Source organism: Oncorhynchus nerka, linkage group LG4, assembly GCF_034236695.1.
Source record: "Oncorhynchus nerka isolate Pitt River linkage group LG4, Oner_Uvic_2.0, whole genome shotgun sequence".
Classification (NCBI taxonomy): domain Eukaryota; kingdom Metazoa; phylum Chordata; class Actinopteri; order Salmoniformes; family Salmonidae; genus Oncorhynchus; species Oncorhynchus nerka.
In genome coordinates, this window is record NC_088399.1 from 53922789 (window position 1) to 53936523 (window position 13735).

Genomic DNA, 13735 nt, shown 5'->3' on the forward strand with positions numbered 1-13735 from the left:
TGGCCATTGAATGGAATAACTATATACAAAATACCAAAATGGTATTCTACCCCCCCAAAAAAAAAAAATGAAAAAAACATTAAGAAAAAATATATAATTTACAAAATAACACTTTCAATATTTGGAAGACCCGCAGTCCTCTACACAATATTGTGCTGCTGATGCCAGGTGCCATAGCAGTCTCTTTCTGTTGTAAAGCAGAGGGTCACCAAGCATGTGGTGCAGGTGATGTGGGACTTAATTTAGCGAAGAACACGTTGACGCCTCCATGCTGTGCCCTTTTGGCCCATCCATGCCTGCAGAAATACATTTGGGCAAATGAACACCACTTGTGGCAGGAGCTGGATGAACCAGCTTCAGTGGGGGATGGACACCTTGGCACTGGGGGCTCCCATTCGGAGTCAGTGTCACTGTGAAAGAAAATTTTCAGTTAGAATAGTTTCACATATGAGCCCTGTATCAACAGGTATAATAAACATATATATAGAGTACAGGGAACATAAGGTTCAATATATTATTATAGACCTGCTAGATCTACTCTCTTTATTATATTACAACAGACCAGCTGTATCTACTGTCTCCATTTCACTTTGGCCATTGTTGTGGGCCTGCCATTAGCATGAGAAGAATTTACCGGTCCAAAAACAATGTCCTCTCCGTTCCAAAAAATATTCCTCCATTTGGGAATTGCTAAATGAATCATCCTCCAACAATCTGTGTGTACATCTATATATCTAGACTTAGATTTAGCTTTCCCTGACTTAGTCACCATACTGATTGATATATAAACAGCTGAAAATGCGCTTTACCAAAACAACGCTGTGCGTAACATGCGTTGCTCCTTCCAGTATGAAACTTCAATGGCGAATGACCCTCTTTACGCCGGAGTTTACTACATGGGTTGGTCTTCCAACACATAAACATTACATATTGCCGTTTACCTCAGCTCATTGGCTATCTACCCAGCTAGATTTCAAGACGATCAGTGGTCATTGTGTTAAAATACAGTCAATCAACGAAACAGCAGTCATATCATTGGTGCACAATGATGTCATTACTTGTTGTCTTTAAATCGGTTTCTTTCAGTCAATACGTCCCGCGAAATGACCCATCAAGTTTGGTTGTGTTCCAAACAAACCAGTTGATTGCAATGAAACCAAACATGACTGGAAAAGTCACGTTTAGTGTGTGTATTTACATCGAATGTGTCATCGAAAATGGAATGAGACGGAATTCACGACACAAGCGGTTCACAAAATGTTTAGTGTTAGGCTATAAAAATTGATTTTATCAAACAAAAGACCATTCATTGTGTAACAATGAGCATTGGGATTGCAAACAGAGGAAGATCGTCAAAGGTACATTTATTTTATTGCAGTTTGTGATTTTGTTACGCCTGTGCTGGTTGAAAGAGTTTTTTTTTTTTATGGGGATCTATCCTCAGATATTCGCATCGTATTCTTTCGCAGTAAATCCTTTTTTAAATCTGACAACGCAGTTGGATTAGCAAAATTCTAGGATTTCGAAAAATGTGAGACAATTGTATTTTCATGAATGTTAATATGACTATTCATGTAACGATCACCGTATGTTGTCGAATTTCATCCCGCTAACGGGTTTGGTGCGCAGAGAGGTTAATGCAGGGATACATTTTAGGATTTATCCCCCCTTAATGTTTGAGCAGAATGTTTGGGTCATCACTCTAGCCAACATGAGCACACTTGCAGTGCTTACTCAAGTCAAATGTGTCTTCAGTTAACTATTTTTTTTCTTCTTTTTTTTACTTTTTGTTGTATAGTTACATTTTATATATATTTTAAAGCCTCCGACTTTCCCCAATGGTGAGCCACTTCACTAATGTTATATGATTATGAAACTAACCTTCAATACATGAGACTGAAGGACTGTTATTCAGGGTAAGGAATGAAAATATATAACCTTAGCTTACCATCACGGTGTCAAACAATGGTGTTTGTGGGATTATGGACTTGAAACTTGTGATTTTAACTTCCATAATGAAGGTTTGAAAGTTAGTACACACCGTCTTTTGAAAACAGGTGTTAGCATTCATGCTTACATGACAGCTTCCAGTTTGAAATTATATGGACTCACAACAACTCTCCCCTTCCCTTGTACAGTGATATGAGAGAACTGACTATGCTATAACTGAAGAACAATCTGCTATTGGAGAATCCCACCAAGAATACATATTGCCTCACTGACCATTTCGTACAAACAGTAATTAAAATATTTGTAGAATCACATTTTCTGCCAAAACCTCGCCTCCGATTTGGAATGGTAAAATCATTACAATGGTAATCAAGTCGATTTAAATATTTTCTATATAATAGAAAGTACTAAGCTGGTTTTGCTGGATTCATTATCTCTAGATGTAATTTGATATCTAAATTATACTGAATTATAAATTAGTGTTCTGAGAGAAGTATCCTTTCGAATACACATTCTTGTAATAAAAAACACAATTAAAACTCAGTTCATAAACTTGTATATTACATCAAGGAAATAGTGCTGTGGTGACCAGTCAAATACAAGCTTGTTCCTTGATCATGTGAAACATTCCCCATGCCCAGAAAACACTAGGCACCAGTGAAAGTCTACACACCCCTTGCACAGACTTCACGTTTTAAAAATGAAATCTAAAATGTTTCAGGATCAAAAAGACATGAAAGGAACAAAGCCCAGGTAAAAAGTTAGAGGAAAACCTAGTTCAGTCTTCTGAAAACCTAACAGTCAGAGGGACAATTTCATAAGGTTTAATGCCAATGACACACCAGAACGGCTTTCCAAAAGGTGTTGAGTGTTCCTGAGTAGTCCAGTCTCAGTCCTGATTTTAAATTAGCTTGAAAATCAGACAAAGTTTGAATATTGCTGTCCAATGATTCCCAACAAAATGTAATGAGCAATTTTGACAAAAACAATGGATAAATGTTGCCATAAGAGTTTGGCAAGGCTGGTGGAATATTATTCAAAATGATGGCTGCCAAAGGTGCTTCCATCAAGTATTAACTCTGGTGTGTGAAGATATTCTCTTAGTATATATTTTTTCTGTCTACCTGTTTCAAAGTAGAACCTTTTCGGGAACACAATGGGGACAGCCGAATAACCCTATTGGAGCCTTTATTCTTACACGGACCCAAACCGGCTGTGAGTGTGCGCCATCGTGCATTCATTTATTTTGTCCCCACACCAAACACGATCACGACACGCAGGTTAAAATATCAAAAACTCTGAATCAATTATATTAATTTGGGGACAGGTCAAAAAGCATTAAACATTTAAGGCAATTTAGCTAGTTAGCTTGCACTTCCTAGCTAATTTGTCCTATTTAGCTAGCTTGCTGTTGCTAGCTAATTTGTCATGGGATATAAACATTGAGTTATTATTTTGCCTGAAATGCACAAGGTCCTCTACTCCGCCAATTAATCCACACATAAAACAGTCAACTGAATCATTTCTAGTCATCTATTCCTTCCAGGCTTTTTCTTCTCTTCCCTTTCTGCGATTGGCAACTTTCATAAATTAGGTGCATTACCGCCACTGACCTCATTCGTCTTTCAGTCACCCACATGGGTATAACCAATGAGGAGATGGCACATGGGTACCTTTCTATAAACCAATGAGGAGATGGGAGAGGCAGGTCTTGCAGTGCGATCTGCATCATAAATATAACTGATTTCTATTTTAGCCCTTGGCAACACAGATGCTCGTTGGCACGCACGAGCAGTGTGGGTGCAATAATTGAATAACAGATTTCTACATTTATTTTGCAATGCGACGCGAGCGGTGTGGTTAGCCTGTCCACGATCAAAACATCTTTGCTCATTAGGAAAATGTTCTATAATTTTCTTTCACTTTAAAAATGTGGAGGAGATTGTGGAGATCTGTAGGCAGAAAAACATTCTAATTGAATCCCTTTTAAAATATAATTTTAAAACAGGAAAATGTGAAGATTGTGCAAGGGGTGTATAGACTTTCACTATGCACTGTATGTCCTGCCATCACAAGGAAGCCATATTTTTGTGTACATAATCAACTATTTTCTATAACCTGTCCCTAATGTAATCCCCATTGCAGAACATGGAATGAATTATCTGGAGAAGTACAATAGAGATAATACATCAGTTCTTGATGCTTTCATGTCAACATTTTATTGTTTGGTTTTTACAGAATAATTTCTAAATTACCGTTTACCTGTGAACATTGAAAAAGAAGGTAACACTGATGGAACAGTATACCATCTGACAATCCTAGATACTGAAGGGAATTGGTGTCATCCTTAAATATTGCATAGTCTAAACTAATAAATACAGTTGTCATGACGTTGGCCCGGGGGTAGGTTTATGACAGTCATCCCCTCTTATTCCTCTCTACCCTACTGATGTTACATTTGCAAACCCCTTGGTTAGAGATTCTAGGAACATCAGAAGGTGGGTGGAAATTAACTATATTCTGGTAATCCGACCAATTGAACATATGTGGTGGTACTTAATGAATAATGATGTCAGTTCGGTTGTCATCTGAGACATTCTCATCAATGATAAGATGAAAAACTCTACAGTGCAAAGTCTACACAGAGTTATCGGATTCACATGGAATTGTTGTTCAATTTAAATGTTTGAATATGAAATTATTTGTGATGGGATGAAACGTGATTTTAGCTTCTAAAATGTGTTTGAGTATATCTTTTCATGTGACAACACTGAAGAAATGACACTTTCCTACAATGTAAAATAGTGAGTGTACAGCTTGTCTAACAGTGTAAATTTGCTGTCCCCTCAAAATAACACACAGCCATTAATGTCTAACCCGCTGGCAACAAAAGTGAGTACACCCCTAGGCGAAAATGTCAAAATTGGGCCTAATCAGCCATTTTCCCTCCCCGGTGTCATGTGACGCGTTAGTGTTAAAAAGTCTCAGGTGTGAATGGGGATTGGTGTGTTAAATTTGATGTCATCGCTCTCACACTCCCTCATACTGACTGGTCACTGGAAGTTCAACATGGCACCTCATGGCAAAGAACTCTGAACTCTGTTTATTCGACCTGGAATATATATTTTTTAAGTTTTCGTCAGAGTTTTCCTGGACCAGCATCAGCTTTTGGGCACGTGAGCTGAAAGTGCTAGCAAATGCAGCTAATTGGACTCTAGTATTGGACATTATGGAACAAAACAACGATTTATTGTGGAACTCCTTGGACTCCTTGCACTGCATTCTGATGAAAGATCAAAGGTAAGGGAATATTTATGATGTAATTTCTGTTGACTCCAACATGGCGGAGAAATATATTTACGTCTGAGCGCAGTCTCAGATTATTGCAAGGTAGGCTTTTTTCGTAAAGTTTAAAAAAAATCTGACACAGCGGTTGCATTAAGAACCAGTGGATCTTTAATTATATATATATATATATGTATCTTTAGTCAAAGTTTATGAGTATTTCTGTTATCTGGCGTAGCTTTCTATAATTCCTCTGGATATTTTGGAGGCATTTCTGAACATGGCGTCAATGTAAACCGAGATTTGTGGATATAAATATGCATATTATCGAACCAAACATAAATGTATTGTGTAACATGTCATCTGATGATTTTCAAAAGGTTAGTGATTCATTTTATCTCTAATCCTGTTTTTGTGACTATCTTTGGCTGAAAAAAATGGCTGTGTTTTTCTTTTGATTTGGTGGTGGTCTAACATAAATATATGTTGTGTTTTCGCTGTAAAAAAAAATTATAATAATAAATATTACAAAATTAAAAATAAAAAAAAATCGGACATGACGGGTAGATGAGCAAGATGTTTATCTTTCATTTGCTGTATTACCAACCATTTCGAATCTCACCGTACCTTCTCCGCTATGCAATCTGGTTTCAGAGCTGGTGCACCTCAACCGCGCTCAAGGTCCTATACAATATCCTAACCGCCATCGATAAGAGACATTACTGTGCAGCCGTATTCGTCGACCTGGCTATGGACTCAGTCATTCAACAACATTCTTATCGGCAGACTCCACAGCCTTGGTTTCTCAAGTGATTGCCTCGCTTGGTTCACCAGCTACTTCTCCGATAGAGTTCAGTATGTCAAATCGGAGGACCTGTTGTCCGGACCTCTGCCAGTCTATGGGGGTACCACAGGGTTAAATTCTTGGGCCGACTCTTCTCTGTATGCATCAATAATGTCGCTCTCGCTGCTGGTGATTCTTTGATCCACCTCTAAGCAGAAGAGGTATACCTCTGGCCCTTTGTTGGACACTGTTAACTAACCTCCAGATGAGCTTCAATGCCATTACAACTCTCCTTCCATGGCCTCCAACTGCTCTTAAATGCAAGTAAAACTAAATGCATGCTCTTCAACCGATCGCTGCCTGCCCGTCCAGAATCACTACTCTGGACGGTTCTGACTTAATATGTGGACAACTACCTAGGTATCTGGCTAGACTGTAAACTCTCCTTCCAGACTCACATTAAACATCTCCAATCCAAAATTAAATATGGAGTCTGCTTCCTATTTCTAAACAAAGCATCCTTCACTCATGCTGCCAAACATACCCTCGTAAAACTGACCATCCTACCTATCCTCAACTTCGGCGATGTTATTTACAAAATAGTCTCCAACACTCTACTCAACAAATTGGATGCAGTCTATCACAGTGCGTTCTGTTTTGTCACCAAAGCCCCATATACTGTACTACCCACCACTGCGACCTTGTATGCTCTCATTGGCTTCAGTTACCAAACACTGGCTCCAGGTCATCTACAAGTCTCTTCTAGGTAAAGCCCCGCCTTCTCTCAGCTCACCATAGCAGCACCCACCCGTAGCACGCATCTCACTGGTCACCCCCAAAGCCAATTCCTCATTTGGTCGCCTTTCCTTACAGTTTTCTGCTGCCAATGACTGGAACAAACTGCAAAAATATCTGAAGCTGGAGACTTACTTCCCCCACTAGCTTTAAGCACCAGCTGTCACAGCAGCTTACAGATCACTGCACCTGTACATAGCTCATCCAATCTACCTCATCCCCATACTGTATTCATTCATTCATTTTGCACCCCAGTATCTCAACTTGCAAATTCATCTTCATATCCTACCATTCCGGTGTTTAATTGCTATATTATAACTACTTTGCAACCATGGCCTATGTATTGCTTTACCTCTTATCCTACCTCATTTGCACATGCTGTATATAGATCTTTCTACTGTATTATTGTTTGTATTTTTGTTTATTCCATGTGTAGCTCTGTATGTGTCGAAGTGCTTTGCTTTATCTTGGCCAGGTCGCAGTTGCTCATGAGAACATCAACTAGCCCATCTGGTTAAATAAAGGTGAAATAAAAAATAAAAAATCAGAATAGACTGACGAGTTTCAGAAGAAAGGTCTTTGTTTCTAGCCATTTCGAGCCTGTAATAGAATCCACAAATGATGCTCCAGATTCTGAACTTGTTTGAAGGTTTTATTGCTTCTTTAATCAAAACAGCATGCTAACAATTGCAAAAGGGGTTTCTAATGATCAATTAGCCTTTTAAAATTATAAACTTGGATTAGCTAACACAATGTGCCATTAGAACACAGGAGTGATGGTTAGCGATAATGAGCTTCTGTTCACCTGTGTAAATATTCCATTAAATCAGACGTTTCTAGCTACAATGGTCATATACAACATTAACGATGTCTACACTGTATTTGATGTAATTTTATTGGACAAGAAATGGCTTTTCGTTCAAAAACAAGGACATCTAAGTGACCAAACTTTTGAACGGTAGTGTACATAGAATGCATTTTTTTCAGAACATTAACCATGTGCGTTCTCTTGTTTTGTACTATTCTGAAGTGTCGACCCAATGATTTGTCTGACAAAAACTGTGCTGCAGGCCCAGGAATGGACCAAAGCTGGCGAGACATTCAATGTAATTCAATGTAGTCTTTGAGCAATTGCGACAGGGGAAAAAAAAGATCAAGCAAGCCGAGTCCCAAGCATCCTGTCGAACTCCATGTGTGGAGGACAATTCTCGCCAGGGATCAGGCCCATGTTTGATGGTAAGTTTTGCTATTTGCAAAGCTAAATGTACATACAATATTGTTGCCAACACCTCACAGACTGCCATGTGTTCCACTGTTGCCTCCTTTTTCAGCTATCATAGCTCGAGATTTCATTGAGGAAGAAATAATCGAGATATGCTGGACACTATGTCAGTGTAAGGGGTGCATGTTGGTGGCAGGGAAGTCAGGCGCAGGAGAACAAACTTGGTATAAACAGAGTAGTTTAATAAATGCTGACAAAACTCCAAAAAACAAAATGTACAAAACAAGTGGGTACAAAACCCATTGCACACCAAAACGAAATAGTGCATCACATCCAATCAAACAGAGGGTTAAATACACATGTAATTGGAACCAGGTGTGAAGGAAGACGAAACAAAACCAATGGAACATGAGAAATGGCTCAGTGATGGCTAGAAGGTTGGAGACGTCGACCGCCGAACACCGCCCGAACAAGAAAAGGGACAGACTTCGGCGGAAGTCGTGACAGTCAGAGGTGTATCTGGGAACACATTGTTTCTGTCAAGGAAGGATTATGGCAATATTTTGTTATGTTTTGGTCTATTTACATGTATATTTCTAGTATTGTACCTAATGCTGGCTGTTAGGCAAAAAAAAAAAAAAATGCAGACAATGACCCAAAACACACTGCCGCCTGGGTCTGCATTGAAAATTAGGTCATAAACTGGGTCAAGATGCCATCAGGGTAAGTACACCTTTATATAGTTAAATAAATAAAAGTCCTACAACACTTAACAGCAAATTACACAACACTAGTGAGACTCATGTCACCTACGGTAGGCCTAGAGTATATTTTTCATTTCTACATGCAAGTCTCCTGATTTATAAACCCGATCAAACTAGTTTGGCATCAACTGAAAACATTCATCCGTACCTCGACCAAGCAAAGATGAACTGGTCAAGGCCATCAAGACATTTTGGCTTGTAGCTGGGTGTAGCTGGGTGGAAGTGCAACTAAAATGTAACTGAGATGTACAGTAGCTGAAATAAAACATTGCATTTTGAAAGTCTTGTTATTTTATTAACGAAAGCATAAAGATGAACAGATACTGTATGCTTTGTCCAGCATTTTGCAGTTGCATGAGGTTGAGTTAGAAATGTAAAACTTGAGTACTTAAGCATCGAATAAATTGAAATTGGGGGGGAATTTTCTCCCCTACAGTAGCCAGGCTATTAAACTACCATTTTGTAAATAAATTATGAAGAGTCTATTGTCCTACTAATAGCCCATCATGGAAACATTGCATGATGGGCCCCACCTGCTACACTTGTCAACAACAAGTGTTTGAAAACACATTTTTAAAATGCTTCCAGCTGTCCACTACTGTAAATAGAAACACAGCATCTAAAGTGGTACAAATGTAATTTAATTTGACTCAAATATAAAAATGCACATAATGCTTGATGCATTTTTTGATAGGGCAAATGTGGTCTGTGATAGTTAGAAATGTTGTTCATTGTAACCAGAATTTCACAAATAACTGAACACACGCAACATGAGCCGATTAATTTGGCCAAAACTTTATTTATTAAAAGAATACCAGAAATAATGTTGGTTTATTTATTTTGATCCAAAGACATTAGTGAATAATCCAATAATAATTGGTATGACACGGCTCTCGGAACTCTTGGCTTCTAAATGAAAATACTTTCAGATCAATAAAATGTCCCTGTAGATGTCAGATGTGTGTATAGGTGGCAGGGAAGTCAGGCGCAGGACAGTCAAACGGAGTGTAAAATGGAGTCTTTTAATAAATGTCCAAGTAACATGCTCCATAACACTAAATAGAAAAATGAAAATAAACAAATATGGGTACGAAGACCCGTCGCGCACCTATACTAAAAACACTACCCTGACAATAAACAATCTCTGACAAAGACATGAGGGGAAACAGAGGGTTAAATACACAACAGGTAATGAATGGGATTGAAAACAGGTGTGTGGGAAGACAAGACGAAACCAATGGAAAATGAAAAATGGATCAATGATGGCTAGAAGACCGGTGACGTTGAACGCCAAGCACCGCCCGAACAAGGAGAGGCAATGACTTCGGCAGAAGTCGTGACAGTAGAGCTAATGAAATGTAGAGGATTCTAAATTAATATCTAAGGTGACATTTGTTAGGGCAAATCTGGTCTGAGAATATCTAATGGCCTTTTATATAATTATAATGCAGTGTTAAATCATAATCGTTGGATAGCAGATCAGGTCTCAGAACTCATGTAGGCACAAATCTTCAATAAATTAAATGTCACAAATATTTGAACAATAACATCATGAGCAGCTTAACTTGGTCAAAACATTTCTTTATTAAAGATTGAGAAAGAATGTGGGTATTTATTTATTTTGATCAAAAGCCATGAATGAGTGAGTCACTCAGCTTGATGACAAATCGCAGGACTTTCATTCCGTTTCTTCACATCAGCAAAGGACTCAGTGTTTCAGAAACTCACTTTACATAGAGGGGCTATCACTCTTTCACACTGTGGTAAATAAAGCCAGTTTGTTCTTTTTTTCTGTTTTTAGAGGGAGAGAAACCAAAAGCCCACCATGCCTATTTTTCAAAAATCGTCAGTCTGACGATGGTGGTGCAATGACAGAATGCCACCATCTACCACTAATGGTCGGGCCATAAGAGTTTACACTTTTACAGGAAGAACCACTGTATTACGCATTGGATCACTAAAAAACTAAACATTTACATTACCGTGTAGTTTACCAGCAAAATGCAAAATGACTGATATGGACATAAATCGGTAACTATATATCACACCAATACATTATAGAAATCTACCAAAAATAGACAAGATCATGCCACCACAGAAAGAAAAATGCCTGTCTATGTGGAAAAATCACCCTGATTAACTCTTTAGTCATATCCCAGTTTACCTATTTGCTTATGCCTTGCCTACACCTAGCGAACAGTTTAAAATTATATGAGATTTTTATTTTATTTGGAAAGGTAATATTAAAAGGGCCTATTTATATAATGAATATAAATTCAAAGGGCAGAAATGGTTAAATATTAAAACATTAGACCTCACTAAAGTCATACAAAAGTTATACTTAAATCCAAACTGGTTCTCTAGAAAATGAGTAAGAATGTCTCACCACATGTTCAAGAATGGCTTTTTCCCCTTTATTCAGATTACAACCCCTTACTTTCGGTTATTTGAGTAAAAATAGCGCCATTTTTAAAACAAGCCATAGAAAATGGGTTGCATTGTCAATTTAATCCACCAGAAAAGACAGAAAATACAACACCAATATACCATTTGATAAAAATAAAAAGATTGATACAATAAAAAAATATATTTTTAAAGTATAATCTTTGTAAATTATATCATAAACAGGACTAGTGGATTTATCACACATGCCAGCTAGCAATGAGGAAGCGGCCCACTTCCGGGGTGCCGACGCGGATTGAATTGGCCCGGAATCGGGTGTCAGACTCGGCTCAGAATCAAAATGAATGACTGCCCAGAATCGTCCATTTCAGTCTACAGGAAATTCAGCCATCTTTGCCGGCATCTTGCCAAAATCCCACCAGAAACAGCTAGATGTAAATTTAAATAAATGTAGAGTAAGGAACTTTTGTCGGCCCAGCTTTAAAGTCCAAAATTGGTAAAAAAAAAAAAAATTGTGAAAAGGAAAAAGGTTAACTACATACAAGAAGGTATCCTATAATAGTATACGTTTAAGGAGCAAAATATTGACAGCTGTACCATATAGATGGAAAAATACTTTCAAACTATTTTGCAATGTACCGATTCCATGGCACATGGTTTATGAACTGATATGCAAAGCGACGCCGGATTCAAAACGTATAATCTTTCCATATAAATTTGACAAAATTCTTGCAACCAATAGAATGATAGATATACAGCTACCAACCAGTAAGAATTCCGACTCACAGACCTGTTAGTTTTTCATTCAGAAGCCCTCCTGTTCTCCACTCATTACCTACATCTGTTTGAACTAGTTACCTGTTTAAAAGACACCTGTCCACACACTCAGACTCCAACCTCTCCACAATCAACAAATCCAATTTGTAAGTCGCTCTGGATAAGAGCGTCTGCTAAATGACTTAAATGTAAATGTAAATGTAAATCGGCAAGCAGCTTGGTGAGAAGGCAACAACTGTTGGCGCAATTATTAGAAAATGGAAGAAGTTCAAGATGACGGTCAATCACCCTCGGTCTGGGGCTCCATGCAAGATCTCACCTCGTGGGGCATCAATGATCATGAGGAAGGTGAGGGATCTTCCCAGAACTACACGGCAGGACCTGGTCAATGACCTGAAGAGAGCTGGGACCACAGTCTCAAAGAAAACCATTAGTAACACACTACGCAGTCATGGATTAAAATCCTGCAGCGCACGCAAGGTTCCCCTGCTCAAGCCAGCGCATGTCCAGGCCCGTGTGAAGTTTGCCAATGACCATCTGGATGATCCAGAGGAGGAATAGGAGAAGGTCATGTGGTCTGATGAGACAAAAATAGAGCTTTTTGGTCTAAACTCCACTCGCCGTGTTTGGAGGACGAAGATGGATGAGTACAACCCCAAGGTCACCATCCCAACTGTGAAGCATGGAGGTGGAAACATCATTCTTTGGGGATGCTTTTCTGCAAAGGGGACAGGACGACTGCACCGTATTGAGGGGAGGATGATGGGGCCATGTATCGTGAGATCTTGACCAACAACCTCCTTTCCTCAATAAGAGCATTGAAGATGGGTCGTGGCTGGGTCTTCCAGCATGACAACGACCCAAAACACACAGCCAGAGCAACTAAGGAGTGGCTCCGTAAGAAGCATCTCAAGGTCCTGGAGTGGCCTAGCCAGTCTCCAGACCTGAACCCAATAGAAAATCTTTGGAGGGAGCTGAAAGTCCGTATTTCCCAGCGACAGCCCCGAAACCTGTCTGTATGGAGGAGTGGGCCAAAATTCCTGCTGCAGTGTGTGCAAACCTGGTCAAGAACTACAGGAAACGTATGATCTCTGTAATTGCAAACAAAGGTTTTTGTACCAAATATTAAGTTCTGGTTTTCTGATGTATCAAATACTTGTCATGCAATTAAAATGCAAATTAATTACTTAAAAATCATACAATGTGATTTTCTGGATTTTCTCACAGTTGAAGTGACAGACCTTTACATACTTTGTAAGTAGGAAAACCTGCAAAATCAGCAGTGTATCAAATACTTGTTCTCCTCACTGTGTGTGTGTAATATATACACACACACACACACACACACACACACACTGCTCAAAAAAAATAAAGGGAACACTAAAATAACACCCTAGATCTGAATGAATGAAATATTCTTATTAAATACTTTATTTACATAGTTGAATGTGCTGACAACAAAATCACACAAAAATTATCAATGGAAATCAAATGTATCAACCCATGGAGGTCTGGATTTGGAGTCACACTCAAAATTAAAGTGGAAAAGCACACTACAGACTGATCCAACTTTGATGTAATGTCTTTAAAACAAGTCAAAATGAGGCTCAGTAGTGTGTGTGGCCTCCACGTGCCTGTATGACCTCCCTACAACGCCTGGGCATGCTCCTGATGAGGTGGCGGATGGGCTCCTGAGGGATCTCCTCCCAGACCTGGACTAAAGCATCCGCCAACTCCTGGACAGTCTGTGGTGCA